The sequence below is a fragment of the Tachyglossus aculeatus genome (genome assembly GCF_015852505.1).
Source record: "Tachyglossus aculeatus isolate mTacAcu1 chromosome 12 unlocalized genomic scaffold, mTacAcu1.pri SUPER_6_unloc_2, whole genome shotgun sequence".
NCBI lineage: Eukaryota > Metazoa > Chordata > Mammalia > Monotremata > Tachyglossidae > Tachyglossus > Tachyglossus aculeatus.
In genome coordinates, this window is record NW_024044829.1 from 11696459 (window position 1) to 11718634 (window position 22176).

The 22176-nt window shown below is 46.0% G+C and overlaps 1 pseudogene; it reads right to left on the reverse strand.

Moving 5' to 3' along the window:
• The window catches only part of LOC119921359, a 41185-nt pseudogene extending 24329 nt beyond the window's left edge, over nucleotides 1-16856 (reverse strand).
• Between the last annotated feature and the right edge of the window lie 5320 nt (nucleotides 16857-22176).

Genomic DNA, 22176 nt, shown 5'->3' on the forward strand with positions numbered 1-22176 from the left:
TGAATTTCAAACTATTAAAAGAAGTGAAACAGGGTGCTGCGACATATGGGCCCACCGCTCCTTATGTGCTAGCACTCATAGAAAGTATTGCTTCCTCAATTCTTTGCCCGTATGATTGGCAAACCTTAGCCAAGACTGTCCTGCATGGCGGAGACTATTTGCTTTAGAAGGCAGAATTTTTTTATTTGTGCGCGGAGCAAGTGCGTCGCAATGATCGCGCCCGACCTCCAGTTCAAATCACTTTCGAGATACTTACAGGGACTTACAGGGAGCTACAGACTCGTGAAAGCTTGTCCCAGCCCCTACCCAAAGGGGTACTGATTACATGGAAAACTGTTTTTACGGCGATGCGGGAGCTGCATCCCGCTGAACGGGTGTTAAGGGAGACGCCGGGGGCGTGTGACTTGGGGTCAGGGAGTGATCAGGAGGACCCCCTGTCCTTTGAAGTTTTGTCACCAACAGAAGGATTGGAGCCGATGTACGCTACTGTTTCGGATCCCGAGGACTCGTATGGGGACCAGGATCATAATGACTCTGGAGATCCTTCTGACTCTGGGACTGCAGACCCGAAGGAGGGATATGATTTATACCTGCCTTTGGCCCCTCTTACAACGACGGCTGCTGTCGCACCCACAGCAAAGGACCTTTTGCAGACCCAGTGCCTGCAGGTGGTATCCCGTTCGTCGATGGTTCCCCCTCCCCCCCTTGCTCCCCCTTTGTCTGCTGCGCCGCCGTATGTATATGCTGTACCTGCTACGGCGCAGCCTGCCTATACCGGGACCCTTTCGGGCTGCCGGCAGGAGGCATTGCGCCGAGGGGATGTACAGCTACTGCAAGCGATGCCGGTGGCATATCTTCCCGGCCGGCCGGCCGGCTCAGCATGACTCTCTCTCTTATGAGTTGATTAAGGAGTTGCGGAAAAGTATTCGCGATTATGGGTTACAGTCGTCCTATACAATGAATCTAATAGTGGCCGCTACCAACCCCGAAATTGGCTGCTTTACAAGTGATAGTAAATCACTTCTACGCTGATGACACCCAGATCTACATCTCTGCCCCTGCCCTCTCCCCCTCCCTCCAGGCTCGCATCTCCTCCTGCCTTCAGGACATCTCCATCTGGATGTCCGCCCGCCACCTAAAGCTCAACATGTCGAAGACTGAGCTCCTTGTCTTCCCTCCCAAACCTTGTCCTCTCCCTGACTTTCCCATCTCTGTTGACGGCACTACCATCCTTCCCGTCTCACAAGCCCGCAACCTTGGTGTCATCCTCGACTCCGCTCTCTCATTCACCCCTCACATCCAAGCCGTCACCAAAACCTGCCGGTCTCAGCTCCGCAACATTGCCAAGATCCGCCCTTTCCTCTCCATCCAAACCGCTACCCTGCTAATTCAAGCTCTCATCCTAACCCGTCTGGACTACTGCATCAGCCTTCTCTCTGATCTCCCATCCTCGTGTCTCTCTCCACTTCAATCCATACTTCATGCTGCTGCCCGGATTATCTTTGTCCAGAAACGCTCTGGACATATTACTCCCCTCCTCAAAAACCTCCAATGGCTACCGATCAATCTGCGCATCAGACAGAAACTCCTCACCCTGGGCTTCAAGGCTCTCCATCACCTCGCGCCCTCCTACCTCACCTCCCTTCTCTCCTTCTACTGCCCAGCCCGCACCCTCCGCTCCTCCACCGCTAATCTCCTCACTGTACCTCGCTCTCGCCTGTCCCGCCGTCGACCCCCGGCCCACGTCATCCCCCGGGCCTGGAATGCCCTCCCTCTGCCCATCCGCCAAGCTAGCTCTCTTCCTCCCTTCAAGGCCCTGCTGAGAGCTCACCTCCTCCAGGAGGCCTTCCCAGACTGAGCCCTTCTTTCCTCTCCCCCTCGTCCCCCTCTCCATACCCCCGTCTTACCTCCTTCCCTTCCCCACAGCACCTGTATATATGTATATATGGTTGTACATATTTATTACTCTATTTATTTATTTATTTATTTATTTTACTTGTACATTTCTATCCTACTTATTTTATTTTGTTGGTATGTTTGGTTCTGTTCTCTGTCTCCCCCTTTTAGACTGTGAGCCCACCGTTGGGTAGGGACTGTCTCTATGTGATGCCAATTTGTACTTCCCAAGCGCTTAGTACAGTGCTCTGCACATAGTAAGCGCTCAATAAATACGATTGATTGATTGATTGATTGATAGTCGTGGAACAATTAGCGGCGGGGCATATTGAACCCTCCGATAGCCCTTGGAATTCCCCTGTCTTTGTGATAAAAAAAGGGCTCGGAGGCCTGGAGGATGTTGACTGATCTCAGAGAAATCAATAAGACGATGCAGCCGATGGGAGTGCTGCAACCTGGGCTCCCGAACCCGGCTATGATCCCTAGGAATTGGCCGATATTAGTAGTAGATATTCAGGATTTTTTTTCTCTATTCCGCTCCACCCGGATGATCGCATTCGATTTGCGTTTTCAGTCCCTGTGGCTAACAGGACTCAACCTACTTCGCGATATCATTGGACGGTCCTCCCCCAGGGAATGAAAAATAGCCCCACAATGTGCCAGATTTACGTTGTGCTTCTGATAGCGCCGCTCCGCGTCAAGCATCCTGAGGCGTATATTATTCACTATATGGATGACATATTATGCGCTTGCACCACCGCAGCCCAACTACACGCCTTACGGCTTGCTCTTCTGGTGGCTCTAGAATCTGGAGGGCTGCGGGTTCCACCCAAGAAAGTCCAAACAAAGCCCCCGATCACCTATCTGGGACATATTTTGACAGATCGGACTGTGTACCCTGTGACCCCTACCTTGGATGTTTCAAAATTAAAAACCCTTAATGATTTCCAAAAATTACTGGGGGAATTAAACTGGGTGCGCCCTTATCTTGGAATCCCCACTGATCAATTATCTCACCTTTTTGCTACCTTGCGTGGAGCCCCGGAGCTCTCTTCCCCCCCGCTCCCTTTCACCACAAGCCGCCCGGGAGTTAGAGCAGGTAGTCAAAAAATTGGCTCAGGCTACGGTGGACAGTGTCACCCCAGGTATACCCTTATCCGCCATTGTCGTTCCCACCTCTGTCATGCCTACAGGGGTTATATGTGAAGAGCAACAATTGGTTGAGTGGATGCATTTGCCCACTCAGCCCCACTTCTCTGTTTCCCCATATCCGACTTTGGTAGCCCAGTTATTGGGTCGTTTAATTCGGCGCATTACCGTCCTTTCTGGGACCGGACCCTCTGCATTATACCAACCACATACTTCAGATCAACTTGCCACACTTCTTGGCAACGATCCCGATTGGCAGATCCTTTTGGCAATGCATACCGGGGCTTGGGTTACTGGTCTCCCAGATATTCCATGATTAAAGGTTTTCTCACCTTTTGCATGGGTATTCCCCTGCATCACGGTTCCGAACCCATTACCGGGGGCTACCACAGTTTTTACAGATGGAACGAAAGGCCGAGCCACCTATTACTGTCCTCCGGACACTTCCCGCGTTATCCCCATTCTGTCCCATTCCGCTCAACACTCGGAACTTGTAGCTGTGATGTCAGTCCTTCGTGATTTCCCTCAATCACTTAATATTACCTCAGATAGCCGGTTTGCATGCTTTGTTACTCTTCACATTAAGATTGCTGCGCTCCAGTTTTCCGAGGCAGCCATTTTTCCTTTGTTCCAGGAACTTCAAGCAACAATTCGCGCTCGTTCTCATCGTTTTTATATTTCTCATATTAGGGCGTTTCGTCCCTCCCCGGACCATTGGTTGAAGGTAATGCTTGTTCGGACCTACTTACTAGGGAAATTGCTGGCGCACCAAAGGCTATTAATTTTGTTGCACCACTGTTGGCTCTGGCTTTTCTTCCTTTAGATGCTACTGCCGCAGCTTCGCAAGCCCACCGGCGCTTCCACCAAGGGGCAGGAATGTTGCGCCGTCAATTTGGCATTTCTCGGGAAAGCGCGCGGGCTATTGTGAAAGCTTGTACCTCCTGTGTTATTACATTACCTGCGGCCTCTGAAGCCACGAATCCCCGTGGTCGTGCGCCAAGAAAGCTGTGGCAAATGGACGTCACGCATTACCCTTCCTTTGGCAGATTGGCTTTTATTCATGTTACTGTTGATACCTGTACATTATTTACTTTTGCATCTGCTCACACTGGTAAATCAGCCAAACATGTTATGGATCATTTGTTTCTTGCTTTTGTCTTTATGGGAATTCCACAGGTATTGAAAACCGACAATGGCCCCGCATACACTTCTAAGGCATTCCGGTCTTTCTGTAATACTTTTGCTATCCGCCTTGTTACGGGTATTCCATACAATCCCACGGGTCAAGCCATTGTCGAAAATCGTCATCGTTGGCTCAAAGCCATTTTGTAAAAACAAAAAGGGGGAGATGAACTGACTTCTCCCCATAGACAATTACAATCCGCTATATATACCCTTAATTTTTTAACTATGGATGACAAAGGTCTCACCCCTGCTGAAAAATGGGGTGGCAGGAACACTAAAGAACACCCAGAAAGAGTAAAATGGAAGGACCCCCTCACGCGACAGTGGCGAGGGCCAGATCCCTTATTAATGTGGGGCCGAGGTTATGCTTTTGTCTTTCCAGAAACTGAGGACCGCCCGATCTGGATACCTACAAAGAACATACGCCGCGTCCTTTCTACAGTGCGTTCTCCCTCACCCTGCGTACTTCAGGAGCTGACAGAGAACCAGGATACAGACTCCACGACCCTTCCTCTGGAGGATCAGCAGCAAAGTTCCTAAAAATGATGATCACTTTCCTGATTCTCGCCTCCTCCACTGTTGTGATTACTGAGGACTATTGGACTTTTTTTCCGTACCCTCCGTGGGTACGGCCCGTTACGTGGCAGGACCCGGTGGGAGATATTCTCACTAATGCTTCTGATCTTGTAGGGGGGGATGCGATTCCATGGGAAGGACCAGGAGAAGAGGCACTTGTCAATGTCTCCCTTCTTGCTACTCGCACTCCTATATGTTTCTCTGCAGCCCCGACCCCAAGTCCGTGTCTGTCTCTGCTTCCCCTCACTACTTGGGCTCAAGAAAGAGAATTGCGTGAACCCCAGCCCCATTTGGTGTACTGTGGGATTACCCGTTTGAATGCTGTATCCCGTCGTTTGGGAACCTCACCTTCGGTACCCGAACTTCCTTCTTGTGTGTTTGCCAGCTCGTCTTGGCTACCATCAGAGTCTGTTTTGCCTGTCTGGCAAACGTGCCGACAACCTTTTCCTACGGTTATTCATTTGTCCTCTCACGTATCCCCAGCCACCTTACTGAATTGGGGTGGACATGACAACCTTACTTATTTATCCCCTTTGCATGGTTATCTTGGGTTTCTGACCACGGATGTTTTCCAGGCTTTAGGTTTCTATCGTGCCGGAACTTCCTCCCCTTTGTACCTACACCTTTGGCGGACGTTTGCTGCTTTGGGTCCAATCACACTTGCTTTTGCTCGATTACAGGTCCCTTTCGATTCTATCCCAGTCCATATGGAAGAACGGCAAATAAGAGCATGTATATTGCCACCACAAGCCTTCCTTGTTGGCTACCCATTCCTTATCCCCTTCCCTTCCCTCTGGAATATTACATGTGATAATTGTAGACTTACCCAATGTATATCCGCCCATGATGCCACTGCTACTATTCTTATAGTAGAACAACCTCGTCATGCTATACTACCCACCTCATTATCCCACCCTTGGACTGAGTCCCCTGCGGATTCTGCCCTGCAGATGCTAGCTGATCATTTTCGTATTCCAAAACGGCGACATCGTCAGTTTGTTGGATTGTTAATCACTGGGTTTATCGCTTTGGCATCCCTTATTATTGCTACCACCTTATTCTCTATTACCCTGCATACTGAAATAACACATGCCTCCTTTGTTAATTCCCTTGCAAGAAATGTTTCTGATGCTCTGCAAACACACTTACGATTAGATAAAGCCTTTACCGCTCGCCTCTCTCTTCTACAGCATTCCCTTATAGAATTAGGAAATGAGGTTGATGCTCTGCGCACTCAATTTCCTTTTCAACGTTGTGATTATCGTTTCCCTCATATCTGTGTGACCCCATATTATTATAATGCCACATTTCCTGGGTTTTCGTGGTCCACGATCCGAAATCGGCTCCAAGGAGCCTGGCATTCTTCGAATGTCTCCCTTGATTTGTCACACCTTGCCTTACTCAACTCCATGCTTTGCAATTGTTTCAAAAACAAAAAGGGGGACTTGTGGCAGACCAAACATCTGGCCCATCGATTACTGGGCCTAAGTAGTAAGCCAGGCCTTCCGTGCTCACAGGAAGACCTACAAGGAACTGAGAGAAGAGCTGTGGACAGGCAAGAGTTACTTGCTATCGGCCCTACGGCCTTGCATAGACGGGTGTTGCTTGTTACTGGTTTTGAAGGTTACAGAATGGCTGTGTTAGTTATAAACACAGGAACATAGAAAAATACAGAATGTGACTGAAAGATATAAAAGTCTTGCTGCTTAACCCAATAAACAGTCTCCTTGTCCACCTTGAGACTCGCCTGGCCTGCGTTCTTCCATTGTGAGTGCCCGTCTCCCCACTGCGCTGGACGCGTGGAGGCAGACAGCAACACCAAAGTCCATCTCCATTCACAGATAAGGGCTAAAGGTAGGTGTCTGAAGCATTTTCATTGCTTTTCTATGCTAATTATATTCTAGTTTCATTCACTCCTACAACTCAGATATCAAACACTGAATTGGGTTCTGTTTAAAAGAAAGGGGAAGCGTGCACATCAATAAAGGGAAAAAATGATGATAAAAAAAATTATATGTCCAATACTATTCTAATGTCTATTCAGGAAAACATGGAAGCAATACACAGCATCCACATGGTGATATTGTAAATAAAATGGTGTTCCTTAAAAAAAGAAAAACAGAGAAATCGAAAGTAAGAGTGAATAATAAAGTTAGTAGACATGAACCCAGTCCTCAAGGTACTTTGAGGACTCACAATCGTATGGGGGACTAGATACTAAAATAAATTATCAGGTAGTAACTTCATATGCATATAAAGTTACATACACACGTGCCATGAGGGGTTTAGCAGACCCTAATCCCATGGGGAGGCTTAGAAAACGACTGAATCCACTTCACTTTCAATGTTAGAGAATAAAGTTTGACACTTTGCCCCCAAGAAGATGAGAGTGTATCATTATGTATATCTCTAGGTATTTTGCTCCTATAAATTAAACATTTTCAGATCTACTATCTCGCTTTGGACCTAATCAATGGAAAGTTGAAAGGGACAGCCATTAATAAATGAGGAAAATTCAAGTCAAAATGTTTACAATTTTGCCCAGCTAATCAGTGACAGAATAGAAAGCAGAATCTGGTGCTCCTGACATGGCGTCAAATCCTCTTTTCACTAGACCATCAATCAATCAGTCATATTTACTGAGAATTTACTGTGTGCAGAGCACTTTGCTAAGTATTTGACCATCCTGCTGGTGTCCAAGAAAGCCTTCTTAGCAGCAGCTAATTTTTCATCTAAGGTAACTGGATTACTGCATCAGCCTCCTTTCTGATCTCCCTCCTCAGTCTATACTTCATTCTGTTGCCAAGATTATCTTTCTACAGAAAGGTTCTGGGCATGTCACTCCCCTCCTCAAAAATCTCCATTGGTTACCTATCAACCTTCGAATCAAACCAAAACTTCTCACTCTTGGATTCAAAGCTCTCCATCACCTCGCCCCCTCCTACCTCAACTCCCTTCTCTCCTTCTACAGCCCATCCCACACACTCTGCTCCTCTGCCACTAACCTCCTTACTGTGCCTTGTTCTCACCTGTCCCCCCGTCGACCCTTGGCCCACGTCTTACTCCCAGCCTGGAATGCCCTCCCTCCACACGTCCTCCAAACTAGCTAATTCTCTTCCTCCCTTCAAAGCCCTACTAAGATCTCACCTCCTCCAGGAGGCCTTCCCAGACTGAGCCCCCCTTTTCCTCTCCTCCCCCTAACCTCCTCATCACCCATCCTCCCTCCCTTTGCCCGACCCCCTTCCCCTGCCCACAGCACTTGTGTATATTTGTACATATTTATTACTCTATTTATTTTATTAATGATGTATATGTAACTATAATTCTATTTACTCTGATGGTCTATTTGTTTTATTTTGGTGTCTATTTCCCCCTTCTAGACTGTGAACCCATTGATGGTTAGGGCCCCCTCTCTTTATGTTGCTGATTTGTACTTCCCAAGCGCTTAGTACAGTGCTCTGCACACAGTAAGCACTCAATAAATGTGATTGAATGAATGAATGAATGAATTAGGTTTGCAGAGAAGCGGCATAGCGTAGTGGAAAGAGCAGTCCTGGAAATCAGAGGAACTGGGTTCTAATCCCAGCTCTGTTATTTACCTGCTATGTGATCTTGGTTAAGCCACTCTCTGTGCCTCACTTTCCTCATCTGTAAAATGTGGTTTCAATATTTGCTCTCCCTCCTAGTTAGACTGTGAGCCCCATGTAAGACTGGGACCAAGTTCAACCTGGTTATTTTTATTTACCCTAGCCCTTAATATAGTGCTTGGTATGTAGGAAGATACTTAACAAATATCACAATTATTAATGTTATTATTATTATTATTAGTTTTCTTGTCAGATGCTTCTAAAATTCTTAATTTATACACTGTTTTATAAACTTTTCTCTTAAACTTTGCAGTTGGGTCGACTTCATGGTAGAGTTGAAGTTAAAAGTAGAAGTTAGAGAAGCAGCATGGCTTAGTGGACAGAGCCCGGGCTTGGGAGTCAGAGGGCGTGGGTTCTGATCCCAGATCTGCCACTTGTCTCCTGAGTGACCTTGGGCAAGCCACTTAACTTCTCTATACCTCAGTTACCTCATCTTCAAAATGGGCATTGAGATTGTGAGCGCCACGTGGGACAACCTGATTACCTTGTATCTACCCCAGTGCTTAGAACAGTGACTGACACATAGTAAGCACTTAACAAATAATAATAATAACGGTAAATTGTTCCTTTTCTTTCTCCTCAGGTCAACTCCCACAATCCCTCTCCTATTCTTTGTTACATTTGCAGGTACATTTTATAAGTATTATAACCAAACCATAAGATTCATTCTTGAATGGCTCCTAACTTTAACATTTTTCATTCTCACAAATAATCCACTTTGGGAAAACTCAATTTGAGATAAAGATTTCAGATTATGCTCTATTTCCAGTCTATTGCAGAATACATACATTTTTTGGCACAACCACAGGGATCAATAACATTACTTTAAGTGACAAAGGATCATCCACAGTGATCTCGCTCCTGTCTCGTTAATGGTTCCCAAGAATTTGAATTTCTCTACTTTCAAAAGATGTTCCTATGAATCACAATAATTTTTAGTGCATTTCATCACCTCTTTCCAAGTATTAACCCATCCTAATTACCTACAGATGATAACAGATGACTCACTGACAAGTATCGTTCATGAAATGAATGTACTGTACCTTACAGTCATTTTTGTTATAGCGTATGTTTTCTTTTTTGTGACTGAGAAAGAACAGAGTTTCCAAAATACAGCTGTGAATTATAATACACTGAGCATCACCCTATTCACTATGTCTGATCAGATTATTTGTGATTATTTGCTTACTACAGTGCTTGGGACATAATAAGTGCTTACTAAGTAACATGAATATTATTATCTGCCAGGGGTAATGCTGCAAGCAAATGATAGTATCACTCGGCAAGCCTCCTTATCAGTGCCCTGCTAGACTGTGAAGTCCTTTTGGGCAGGTTCTGTGTCTATCAGTTTTATTTTGTACTTGCCCAAGCACTTCATAGTATGCTCTGCAAATGGTAAGCTCTCAATAAATACCATTGATTGATTCAATCATTCATTAGCACCTAACGTGGTATTGATGAACCCACGTTAAAGAAAACGTGTTATCATGCACGTACCTTGACCCATGTAGTTGACACCATATATACATGTTGAGTAATCAGTTCTTCTGATGTCGCTTCACATTCTATCCAGAGAGACCAGTGCTGCAGGAGTAATTTTCTCTGCTTAAAAGTGTTCTACATCATGGTGAAAACATGCATGATTTAAAATTCACTCTATACTAGAAAGTGATTTTTAAGCAGTACAAATTACCACAAGATGCTAATGACCACTCTTAAATTTCAGGAAGAGATAGCAGAGAAACAAGAAGCACAAGAGCCACTTTGTTGTCATCTTTCAAAGCTTGTAATGGACTTTTTAAGACTTCCCTTTCATAACTTTCTTGAATTTCACCCAGTAATAATAAAAGGATAATAATAATAATAATAATAATAATAATAATAATAATAATAACATTTGTTAAGTGCTTACTATGTGTGAGGCACTACACTAAGAAGCAGTGTGGCCTTTTGGAAGAAGCACAGGCCTAGGAGTCAGAGGACCTGAGTTCTAATCGTAACTCTGTCAACCGTTTGCTGTGTGACCTTGGACAAGTTACTTAACCTCTCTGTCCCTCAGTTATCATCAATCATCAATCGTATTTATTGAGCGCTTACTATGTGCAGAGCACTGTACTAAGCGCTTGGGAAGTACAAATTGGCAACATATAGAGACAGTCCCTACCCAACAGTGGGCTCACAGTCTAAAAGACAGTGGGCTCACAGTCTAAAAGTTATCTCATCTGTGAAATGTGGATTTCACATCCAAGCCGTCACCAAAACCTGCCGGTCTCAGCTCCGCAACATTGCCAAGATCCGCCCTTTCCTCTCCATCCAAACTGCTACCCTGCTCATTCAAGCTCTCATCCTATCCCGTCTGGACTACTGCACCAGCCTTCTCTCTGATCTCCCATCCTCGTGTCTCTCTCCACTTCAATCCATACTTCATGCTGCTGCCCGGATTATCTTTGTCCAGAAACGCTCTGGGCATATTACTCCCCTCCTCAAAAATCTCCAGTGGCTACCAATCAATCTGCGCATCAGGCAGAAACTCCTCACCCTGGGCTTCAAGGCTCTCCATCACCTCGCCCCCTCCTACCTCACCTCCCTTCTCTCCTTCTACTGCCCAGCCCGCACCCTCCGCTCCTCCACCGCTAATCTCCTCACTGTACCTCGTTCTCGCCTGTCCCGCCGTCGACCCCCGGCCCACGTCATCCCCCGGGCCTGGAATGCCCTCCCTCTGCCCATCCGCCAAGCTAGCTCTCTTCCTCCCTTCAAGGCCCTGTTGAGAGCTCACCTCCTCCAGGAGGCCTTCCCAGACTGAGCCCCTTCCCTCCTCTCCCCCTCGTCCCCCTCTCCATCCCCCCATCTTACCTCCTTCCCTTCCCCACAGCACCTGTATATATGTATATATGGTTGTACATATTTATTACTCTATTTATTTATTTATTCATTTATTTTATTTGTACATTTCTATCCTATTTATTTTATTTTGTTGGTATGTTTGGTTCTGTTCTCTGTCTCCCCCTTTTAGACTGTGAGCCCACTGTTGGGTAGGGACTGTCTCTATGTGTTGCCAATTTGTACTTCCCAAGCGCTTAGTACAGTGCTCTGCACATAGTAAGCGCTCAATAAATACGATTGATTGATTGATTGATTGATTACATCTTCCTCCCTCTAATTTAGACTGTGAGCCCCAAGTGGGTAGGGCTGTGTCCAACATGATAAACCTGCATCTACCCCAGTGCTTAAAACAGTGTTTGACACATGGTAGATGCTCAACAAATACCATTAAAATTAGAAAAAGGTATTTGCAATTTCAATTATTTTCCAACCAGTTTTCACACCACACAGGAATTTGCAGATCTGCAACTACATTGTTGAAGCAGGGGTACCTGTACCCAATCTGGGGCCTATATTTGTCAGAAGATCAGATTTTAATATAAAATTTCCAAGTGACTGACATGTGTTCTAACAAATGCTCACTAAATGTCTATTCCCTTTAAAAGATGATGCTTTACTCTACCCAACAGGTGGTAGGTATATCAGCTGGTGAAGCAGCAGGAAAACAAAAGATTCGAAATAGAAAAAAATGGCTGGCATCTATATGGATTATTATGATTTTTAAAAAGGACCAGTAGATTGAAACGTTAGCGAAGTTAGGACGCTTCAGAAGAGTTTTAAATAGAGATGTGTGCCATAAGCCCAGGCTGGGTTTTTCAGCTGGGAAAAAACCAGAGTACTAGACTAAATGCAACAGAGTTAGTATAGACGTTCCCTGCCCACAGTAAGCTTTCAGTCTAGTGGGGGAAATATATCCTTTACAATGAGGGTGGATGTCAAGTAAAGAGCCATGCCTTTATGACACTGACAGACACAGAATATTGAACTGAATTCACCACGGGCTTCTGTCACAAGAAAACATTCCTTACATTCAACAACTTCCTGGTAGTGGTGCTTATTCTTTCAGAGGCTCCTTTGGTTGTACCTGCTATTTGTGGAAAGAGTTCAAAGGTATAAATGGTACTGGGTTCTAATTCTCTCATCGCAGCACTTTCTTGTTGTAAATGTTTCATTCCTAGGAGGTGTAGGTTCTGTAGTAAGTATTCTAAAAGATGTAGAATCACTGCTGGTCCAAGCTAATCCAATTTCTGTTGTGCTGATGTTTGTGCCTCGAACGTCAGAAACTGGCTGAGGAGCTGTTAGGAAAAAAGAAAGGCATTTATTCAGAACCCTACAATGCTTCCCAAATTGAAAACAGACTGGTCTTCCGAATATTTTCAGTTCAATAAACTATGTTTAGAGTTCAGAAGTTAAATTTGTACAGACAGTGTCACTCTGGAAATCAGATTGTCCCAGATTTTCTAGGGGAGGAGTTTTGATTATGTGATTCTAACACTTAATCCTAACACTTCCAACCTGAAGAAAGCTGAACCCACCTAAACCAGAACCTTTGGGAAAATTTCAACGCTCCTCTCACATTCCTCTGCCAGGGCCTTCTTTCCCAGCTCTTAGTACAGCACTCTGCATATAGTAGACACTTCAAACATACTATTACTACTACCACTATTATTAGTACCGTCGTTCCTGTCCAACTGCCAGAGAAAACAAAGTTTCTCTTGATACAAAGCTACGTAATCACTATCATTTCTAAACTTAATTCATTGAAAACAACCCCCCCGCCCCACACCCAAATAATGAAAGGATGGGGGAACAGCTTCCATTTCTTCAGAAGAGAAGTTATAATTTAGGGGAACTCCTTTTCTTTGGAATGCAAATCGTTCTGTGATGAAATACCACCTCACATCCCTCCACGTCCCCCCCATCCCGGCAACACCATGCATAGACTCTCTCTCTCTCTCTCTCTCTCTCTCTCTCTCTCTCTCTCTCTCACACACACACACACACACACACACAAATAGCAAGAAACACAAAGGCCACAAATTGCAAGCTAGAAGATGTCCCAAAAATTCTGTTGCCAGCAGCTATGCTCCACTAAACACTCCCCTCACCATCTGTTCACCTGGTCATTCTGGCTGTCTATTCTGCTTCTAATACAGAGCTGGAACTCAATAAGTAACACCAACAGATGATATTCTGTATGATTATGTCTCGATGAAGTCACCTGTATAAGCTTCTGTAAAGTTTGGTAGGACTTCAGGAACACCCTGTCTTTGTGGGTACACAGTGAACTTTTACAAGATGCTAGAATTCAGTTCAGTGATGGCAGCTCTTCTCAAGTTGTATGATACATAAAATGAAGTATCATTACCGTACTCAACAAGGATTCTGTAGGTGTAGGCAGATGAAGAGTTATCTTTGTTTTCCCAGGTTAGGCTCACTTCTGACACAGTGACATTCACAGCCTGGACATTGATAATTTGACTCATGTCCATTAAAAGCAATAAAACAAAACATGACTAGCAGAAAGAAGGGAATTTCCAAAAAAGCATTATCATTTCCATCAGTGCATGTAATTATATTAAGAATACAGCAGGGCTCTCTATGTCAACATTCATTTTTGTGTTTATTGTTATAAGAGGCCACCTTCAGTCTTCTCTGCCCCAGGACAACATTCCCTCTGGAGGAGAGGACTGGCTTCCCTCTTGCAAGTTTCAGGACCCCTACAGAAGCAGCATGATATACTGGATAGAGCAGGGGTCTGGGACTCAGAAGGTGACAGATTCTAATCCCAGCACCACCACTTGTCTGCTGTGTGGCCTTAGGCAAGTTACTTCACTTCTCCGTGCCTCAGTTACCTCATCTGCAAAATGGGGATTAAGACTGTGAGCCCCATGTGGGACAGGGACTGAGTCCAACCCGATTTGCTTGTTATCCACCCCGGCGCTTAGTACAGTGCCTGGCACATAGTAAGCACTTAACAAATACCACTATTACTATTATTATTATTACTGCCCATCTGTTTGGGTTATCATTTTACTTTTCCCATTTTTTTTCTTTTATTCAGATTTGCAACCCCTTGGTTCTCTTCCCTATCTGCCTATGTTTCCATTAAAAAACAAGCTCCAAATAAGTTAAAAACTCTTTAGGAGGTAGTCCTTTCAAACTAAATGGTGGAGAGAGTGGAACAAAATGCCATCCCAACCGAAGAACTGAAATTTCATTTTGAATCCCATAAACTGTAGCAGAAAATTGCTTCTTCAGCCTCAATGCAGGCCCTTCTATGAGCTCAGAAAAGCCCCTAGTGTCACAGGAGAGAGTCTCCAGAGCCATGCCAGGCCAGACTGAGCCAACCAAACCAGAATGGCCATTGACAGCTCCCAATCTCCCATTCGGGCACCAGCCAAGTGGGGCCAGAAGTTCATGAAGGCCGACTCTTCCACTCTGGCACCACTAACACTATGCCCAGCTAACAATTATAGTAATAATAATTATTATGGTACTTGTTAAACGCTTATTATATGACTGTTCAAGCATTTGTATCTGTAGATACAAGTTAATCAGGTTGGACACAGTCCCTGTTTTATATGGAGCACACCCTCTTAATTCTCATTTTCCAGATGAGGTAACTGAGGCCCAAAGAAATGAAGCGATTTACCCAAGGTCACACAACAGAAATATGGCGAGTGGCAAGTGGCGAGCTAGGATTCGAAACCAGGTCCTTTTGTCTCCCAGGCCCCTGCTGTATCCATTAAACCATGCTGCTTCTCTGCTCCAGGCTGGGCCAGCATTATTGGGGGTCAGGCAGGGCATTGATTGGGCACTGTTATCTTCAGCCAAAGCTGAGTTCTGCAGCCCCCCAAAGCATTAAAGTGCTCCTTGTTCTTTCAGTTTCTCTAAGCCACAACCCCTTGCCAGATTTGGCAGGGAATGTGCTTATTATGTTGTTACATTGGAGAAGCATCGTGGCTCAGTGAAAGAGCACGGCCTTTGGAGTCAGAGGTCATGGGTTCAAATTCTGGCTCCACGACCGGTCAGCTGTGTGACTTTGGACATGTCAAGTAACTTCTCTGGGCCTCATTTACCTCATCTGTAAAATGGGGATTAAAACTGTGAGCCCCCCGTGGGACAGCTTGATCACCTTGTACCCTCCCCAGCACTTAGAACAGTGCTTTGCACATAGTAAGTTCTTAACAAATACTATTATTATTATTATTATTATTATTATTATTGTACTCTCCCAAGCACTTAGTACAGTCCTCTGTATGACTGACTGACTCAGTAAATACTATTGACTAACTGAGTCAAAGTGAGAAGCAGCAGCATCTAGTGGAAAGAACACGGGCCTGGGAGTCAGAAAGGCCTGGGTTCTAATCCTGGCCCCACTACCTGTCTGCTGCTTGACCTGGGACAAATCACTTCACTTATCTGTGCCTCAGTTACCTCATCTGTAAAATGGGGATTAAGACTGTGAGGCCCATGTGGAACATAGACTCTGTCCAACTCCTACCCCAGCACTTAGAACAATGCTTGGCATATTTTTATGGCATTTATTAAGTGCTTACTATGTGCAAAGCACTGTTCTAAGCGCTCGGGAGATTACAAGGTGATCAGGTTGCCCCATGTGGGGCTCATAGTCTTCAGCCCCACTTTACAGATGAGGTAACTGAGGCATAGAGAAGTTAAGTGACTTTCTCAAAGTCACACAGCTGATAATTTGTGAAGCCGGCATATAGTAAGCACTTAAATTTTTTATTATTGTTATAAAGTACGGTCAAGCCATTTCTGATTCACAGCAACTCTATGGATATATTTTCTCCAGAACGTCATGTCTTCTGCCACAATTCATAACCAAGTTAACGTTTCTCCCATAGCCGTTATTATGGTTTCTAGCTGCGGGTCTGCCTCTTCCACTTTTTCCCTGAACTTTTCCTAGCATTAATGTCTTCTCCAGAGAAATAATCCTCCTGATTATGCATACAAAATACGCTAATCCAAGTTATTACAATTACCATTATTATTATAAATATGATTGACTGACTCAATAAGTATGACTGACTCTGAATAAATACCACTGATTGACTGACTCCAGTCTCTCACCAGAGCTTCCCTCATACATATTTGTCATAGCTGTTGCCCCTACACAGACAGCACTGCCCCCAAAACTCTTTAAGACAACTCCCACTAGTGCAGCAAATACAGTAGAGTGCAGAAGGGAGCACGTGGGAATTGAAGACATGTGACGAAAGGCCAGTGGCTTCAGCTGCACCCTCTCCGAATGGGGATCTGACTTACTTGTCTAGATTTCTGTAGTTATGGAGTCTTCTTTGGTCCCATCAGCTGCTTGGAAAAAATTTTGGCTGTGTATTGGGTAATGAGTTTCAATCCCATAAAGTTAACTCGGGTTAGTTGGGGTGCCTGGTAACCTTCAGGGCTCGCACTTGTGGACACATCCTTTTGGCAGGTTACATTGACATCTTTTGAATAGGTCACTGTAACAGGCATATCAAATGCAGGTTTCATTTCTGGGTTCAAACAACGTATGAAAGACATCTGTGTGGGAAGACCTGGATCTCGCCTTCTGCAAACCAGTTTGACATAGCCTGAAAAGGCAATTTCCTGTAATTTTATAGTGGTACTTTTTCCTTAAAAATACCCGACTCATAATGGCCAAGCGTTCTTTCCCTCTGACCACACCCACATTTCCCGCAATCTCGTACTGCGGAAAATGCTCAAGACATGGGACCTGAGACAATTTGGATGTCTGCCCGCCTAAAACTCAACATGTCCAAGACTGAACTACTTATCTTCCCTCCCAAACCCTGTCCTATCCATGACTTTCCCATCACTGTAGATCTTCCCGTTTCACAAGCCCACAACCTTGGTGTCATCCTCTACTCCACTCAATCATTCACCTCACACATCCAATTTCCTCTCCATCCAAACTGCTACCTTACTGGTTCAATCTCTCATCCTATCCCTCCTCTCAAGTGCTACTCCGGCCACCTGTGCTTCTGACCCCATTCCCTCTCATCTCATGAAATCTCTCGCTCCATCCCTTCTCCCCTCCTTAACTTCCATCTTCAACTGCTCACTCTCCACTGGTTCCTTCCCCTCTGCCTTCAAACATGCCCATTTCTCTCCCATCCTAAAAAAACCCTCTCTTGACCCCACCTCACCTTCTAGTTATCGCCCCATATCCCTCCTACCATTCCTTTCCAAACTCCTTGAACGAGTTGTCTACACTCGCTGCCTAGAATTCCTCAACACCAACTCTCTCCTCGACCGCCTCCAGTCTGGTTTCCGTCCCCTACATTCCACGGAAACTGCCCTCTCAAAGATCACCAATGACCTCCTGCTTGCCAAATCCAACGGCTCATACTCTGTCCTAATCCTCCTCGACCTCTCAGCTGCCTTTGACACTGTGGACCACCCCCTTCTCCTCACCACGCTATCTGACCTTGGCTTCACAGACTCTGTCCTCTCCTGGTTCTCCTCTTACCTCTCCGGTCGTTCATTCTAAGTCTCTTTTGCAGGCTCCTCCTCCCCCTCCCATCCTCTTACTGTGGGGGTTCCCCAAGGTTCAGTGTTTGGTCCCCTTCTGTTCTCGATCTATACGCACTCACCTGGTTACCTCATTCGCTCCTACGGCTTCAGCTATCATCTCAACGCTGATGACACCCAGTTCTACATCTCTACCCCTGTTCTCTCCCCCTCTATCCAGGCTCGCATCTCCTCCTGCCTTCAGGACATCTCCATTTGGATGTCTGCCCGCCACCTAAAGCTCAACATGTCGAAGACTGAACTCCTTGTCTTCCCTCCCAAATCTTGCCCTCTCCCTGACTTTCCCATCTCTGTTGACGGCACTACCATCCTTCCCGTCTCACAATCGTGCAACCTTGGTGTCATCCTCGACTCTGCTCTCTCATTCACCCCTCACATCCAAGCCGTCACCAAAACCTGCCGGTCTCAGCTCCGCAACATTGCCAAGATCCGCCCTTTCCTTTCCATCCATACTGCTACCCTGCTCATTCAACCTCTCATCCTATCCCGACTGGACTACTGCATCAGCCTTCTCTCTGATCTCCCATCCTCGTGTCTCTCTCCACTTCAATCCATACCTCATGCTGCTGCCCGGATTATCTTTGTCCAGAAACGCTCTGGGCACATTACTCCCCTCCTCAAAAATCTCCAGTGGCTACCAATCAATCTGCGCATCAGGCAGAAACTCCTCACCCTGGGCTTCAAGGCTGTCCATCACCTCGCTCCCTCCTACCTCACCTCCCTTCTCTTCTTTTACAGCCCAGCCCGCACCCTCTGCTCCTCCGCCGCTACTCTCCTCACCGTACCTCGCTCTCGCCTGTCCCTCCATCGACCCCCGGCCCACGTCATCCCCCTACCTGGAATGCCCTCCCTCTGCCCATCCGCCAAGCCAGCTCTCTTCCTCCCTTCAAGGCCCTACTGAGAGCTCACCTCCTCCAGGAGTCCTTCCCAGACTGAGCCCCTTCCTTCCTCCATCCCCCCGATCTTACCTCCTTCCCTTTCCCGCAGTACCTGTATATACGTATATATGTTTGTACATATTTATTACTCTATTTATTTATTTATTTTATTTGTACATATCTATTCTATTTATTTTATTTTGTTAGTATGTTTGGTCTTGTTCTCTGTCTCCCCCTTTTATACTGTGAGGCCACTGTTGGGTAGGGACTATCTCTATATGTTGCCAATTTGTACTTCCCAAGCGCTTAGTACAGTGCTCTGCACATAGTAAGCGCTCAATAAATACGATTGATGATGATGATGATGATGATGACTGGATTACTGCATCAACCTCCGTTCTGTTCTCCCATCCTCCTGTCTCTCCCCGCTTCAGTCTATACTTCACTCTGCTGTTCAGATTATCTTTCTACGGAAATGCTCTGTGCATGTCACTCCCCTCCTCAAAAATTTCCAGGGGTTGCCTGTCAACCTTCGAATCAAGCAAAAACTCCTCACTCTTGGCTTCAAAGATCTCCATCACCTCATCCCTTCTTACCTCACCTGCCTTCTCTCATTCTACATCTCAGCCTGCACACTCCACTCCTCTTCTGCTAACCTTCTCACTATTCCTCATTCTCCTCTGACCCACTGTCGACCCCTAGACCACGTCCTTCCTCTGGCCTGAAATGCCCTCCCTCCACCCATCCACCAAACTAGCTCTCTTTCTCCCTTCAAAGCCCTACTGAGAGCTCACCTCCTCCAGAAGGCTTTCCCAGACTGAGCCCACTCTTTTTCCTCCCTTCCTCCTTATCCCTTCTCCATCGCTCCCCCTCCCTCTGCCCTACCCCCTTCCCCTCTCCACAGCACGTGTGTATATTTCTACATATTTATTGCTCTATTTATTTTATTTGTACATATTTATTTCTGTATTCATTCAATTAACTACATGTATACAGCTACAATTCTATTTATTCTAATGGTATTGGTACCTGTCTATTTGTTTCATTTTGGTGTCTGTCTTACACTTCTAGACTGTGAGCCCATTGTTGGGTTGGGACCGTCTCTATATGTTGCCGATTTGTACCCCCCAAGCATTTAGTACAGTGCTCTGCACAGGGTAAGTGATCAATAGGGAACTTAGAGAAGCAGCGTGGCTCAGTGGAAAGAGCACGGGCTTTGGAGTCAGAGGTCATGGGTTCGAATTCCGACTCCACCATATGTCTGCTGTGTGACCTTGGGCAAGTCAGTTAACTTCTCTGAGCCTACGTTACCTCATCTGTAAAATGGGGATTACGACTGTGAGCCTCACGTGGGACAACCTGATCACCTTGTAACCTCTCCAGCTCTTAGAACATTGCTTTGCACATAGTAAGCGGTTAATAAATGCCACTATTATTATAAACACGATTGAGTAATAATAATAATAATAATAGCATTTGTTAAGCACTTACTACGTGCAAAGCACTGATCTAAGCGCTGGGGAAGATACAAGGTGATCAGGTTGTCCCAGGTGGGGCTCACAGTCTTAATCCCCATTTTACAGATGAGGTAACTGAGGCCCAGAGAAGTTAAGTGACTTGCCCAAAGTCACACAGCTGACAATTGGTGGATCTGGGGTTTGAACCCAAGACCTCTGACTCCCAAGCCCGTGCTCTTTCCACTGAGCCACTAGATAATATGATAGTAAAGAGTATAGGTAGTACTAGTATGGATAGTACTAGTGTGGATAGTAAGGGTATGGATAGTAAGAGTATTTATAGGGAAGCAGCATGGAATAGTGGATAGAACGTGGGCCTGGATTCAGAAGGATCTGAGTTCTAATCCTGGCTCTGCCACTTCTTGGCTGTGTGACCTTGTGCATGTCACTTAATTTTTCTGTGCCTAATCTGCATAAAGGGGATTAAGACTGTGAGCCCCATGTGAAACAGGCAGTGTATCCAAACTGATTATCTTATGTATGTCCCAGCATTAAGAACAGTGCTTGACACATTTTGCTTAACAAATATCATCATTATCATTATTAAAATAATAGTAGGAATAGTATTGAACATCCACTGTGAGGTCTTCTTACATGTCTACACCCATTAGGAGAACAATGACTATAATACGTAACCCTTTAGACTGTTCTTCTGTTGTAGACTATAAACTCCTTGTGGCCAGGGATATCATCTACCAACTCTGTGCATGTACTTTCCTGAACACTTGGTACGGGACTCTGCATACAGCGACTGCTCAATAAATATTCCTGATTGTAAGCTTGATTGTTTCTCAAAAAGAGGAGGCTAATAAGACTCAAAAACTAAACCCCAAAATGTGGTGGAGGAGCAAGTACTGAAACAGTACTGCGGTAGGCAACATTTCAAACATCACAATCAATCTATCAGTCCTATTTATTGCACACTTTACTGTGTGCAGAACACTGGACTAAGTGATTGAGAGAGTACAAACAGGACAGAGTTAGTAGAGAAGTTCCCTGCCCACAACAAGCCAACAGTCTTTGTAGATGGGGCTGATCGCGGTGGCAGCGGCGGGTCTGAGGCAGGGAGAAGCCGGGAGCGGTGGCGGTGAGAAGTGGATACGACAGAAGAAAAGCTTCACGGACTCTGCACTGTGTTTAAAAAAGGAGATATCATAGACAAGTTTATTACTACTAGTGCTTCTACTAGTACTATTAGTGGCCCTGCTGCTCCCGAAAGGATCCTCTTCTCAAAGCGCCACCGCAGGAGCCGGGATTCCGTTCCCTAGAGGTCCGCCCGCCATCACACCGCGCGGCCCTGCTGCTCCCGGCAGGATCCTTTCCTCCAGACGCCACCGGAAGGGCTGGGGCCCCCCTCCCTCCCTCCGTCCTCCCATCAGTCCGTCCCCGAGCAGCCTGCTATCGGGCACTTATGTCCCGCGGCCGTTCTCCTGGCCGTACCCTGCCCGGGCATCTACATCCCCACCCGAGGACACCGAGGCCCCTGGGCTGGGTCCCCACCCCCCGCTTCATCGCTACACTCACCCCTCGAAGCCACCACAACTCTGTCCAAGTAGCCAACTGGGATCGTGAGACATTGTGCCCCCCTGCTAGATCGTGGACATTGTGTCCCACTGCTTGTTCGTGATTCATTGTGTCCCCTTGCATGTTTGTGGTTCATTGTGTCCCCCTGATTCCATCACCCCCCCCGCCACCCCTTAAGCGACCATCTTTGAGGACCCCCCCCCCCCACCTTCCCGGGCCAGACCTGATTGATTTCCCCCTCCCCCGGGAAAAAGACCCTTGTTATCAACAAGTTACTTTAACAACAGGCTCATTCGCACCTAGTCAGCCCACCCATGCTATCTGGCTGTTCACTCCTCTTCCCAGGTGTCTCCGATCCCA